General features: G+C 53.2%; 1 pseudogene; it reads right to left on the bottom strand.

Moving 5' to 3' along the window:
• Positions 1 to 1,655: 1,655 nt before the first annotated feature.
• LOC144764440 (U2 spliceosomal RNA) lies at positions 1,656 to 1,826 on the bottom strand (annotated as a pseudogene).

Genomic DNA, 1,826 nt, shown 5'->3' on the forward strand with positions numbered 1-1,826 from the left:
TGCTAATGTCTCCTTCTCACTGCGTTCGTCCCGCAGTGGTCATCTGGTCTTGTGGGTATGGGGCAGCAGGCTCGTCGCAAAGGTGGTGCCAGCGACGTGGTCTGCGGGCGGGGGGACATGCGTGTCCCGCGATGTGGATTCAGGTGCAGGTGCGCTCTCTCCCTCAGGGATGGGGGGAGCCCTACCAGCCGGCGGGCCTCGATCCGTCCCTACAGCTATGTGCAGTGACCCGTCCAGATGTCGCAAGTGTCCCTAAGGTTTGGCTTCTCTAGGTGGCCTTGCTCCGGATACGAGACCCAGCCCCTTGGATGACCGCCCCTGAGTTCTCCCTGGACCCTTTCTCCCTTCACTCGTCAGCGCGCAGCCTGGCCTCGGACAAGCCAAGGAGCGCAGGCCCAGCACCTTCAAGTGTTGGGGATCAGAGTCAGACCTCCCAGCTACACCCCCAGACTACGCAAACCTACCTGTTGATCTTAGCCAAAAGACCGAGAAGCGATAACCAGAATGGTGCCAGAATGATCGCCACCCGAAGAAACCCACCTGGCTGACCCGGACCGGGGTCTTCCCTCGCACCGTCGCTGGACGCCCTTTCGCCTCTTTTTCTGACTCCCAGCAAGAGCTCATCATGTGCCGGTGGAAAGGAGGCCCCGGCCTTAGGCCTTCTCCCGGCTCCCAGAGTCCTCCTCGGCTGTCGCCTCATCAGGCGTCACTTAGCATACCCACGTTGTCCTCTTTCTAGAATTTGCATGCCCCGCCCCTTCCTGCGCACTGCTTCCAGACGGCTGGCCAGAAAGCCTGGCAGCCAGGGGATGCTGGGAATCAGCCCAGGATGCCCTGGACAGCTCCCTGACCGGATATGGCCGGCCCCTCACCCTCGCTTGCCGGGGACACTGCTCCCCTGCAGCCTAAGGCCTATAGATAAGGCTTGGCCGTTCGTGGCCGTTCGGGGCGGGCAGAGAAGGAAAAGGACTCTGGGGCTTATTTACAAGCCCCTTGCGCCACCCGTACGTCACGCAAAAGTGGCACAAGAGGCTTGTAAATAAGCCCCCCCTGTATTTTTCTTCTTGCTCAGAGAAGCCAAGGGCAGTGTCCATTTCTCTGCCAGCCTGCCTCCCTCCCTCCTACTGACTTACTGGGAACCTTCTTCCATTCGTTCCCCAGTGAAATGGATCCAAAACCAATGAAACTCTGCTGTAGGAAAAACAGTCTTTTTCAGACGTTTGTCTCTTTTCAAAGTGGAGCGTCTGGATAGAGAAGGAGAAAAAAAGAAAGAAAATATATATTTTTTAAACGCTTAAAATAAATAACGCTGATGCCGCAAAGTGGCAAATAAGTCAAATAAATACATAATAATAATAATAATAATAATAATAATAATAATCCACATTTGTAAAGCGCCACAATCACCCGTAAGGGTCTCTAGGCGCTGGGGGCCGTCGGGAAGATTAAGCAAGCTATTGCCCAGAGTCACATGGTGCTGGGCTAACCCGCCGCCGGAGCCGGGGATCGAACCCTGATCCCCAGATTCCAGCGTCAGTTGACCATTTTCTTTTTATTCACACGCAAACACAATAGTGCCACTTTACAGGGTTTGGTAGTGAAGCACTACTTTCGTTTTCTTGTCTATTTTTCAACAGCATTGTTTTCCCCGGGTGGGGAAGTGCGCCATTCCTGGAGGTACTGCAAAACCAGATTGATGCGTGGAGTGGACAGAGCAAGCTCCTATTCCATCTCCCTGTTCCAAAAATCTATTTAATATATGGTCCCCAGATAGAGGACGTATTAGATTTTAAACTGATAAGAACAGATTTTTTTTTTTAAAGTAT

Source organism: Lissotriton helveticus, chromosome 6 (genome assembly GCF_964261635.1).
Source record: "Lissotriton helveticus chromosome 6, aLisHel1.1, whole genome shotgun sequence".
Lineage (NCBI taxonomy): Eukaryota > Metazoa > Chordata > Amphibia > Caudata > Salamandridae > Lissotriton > Lissotriton helveticus.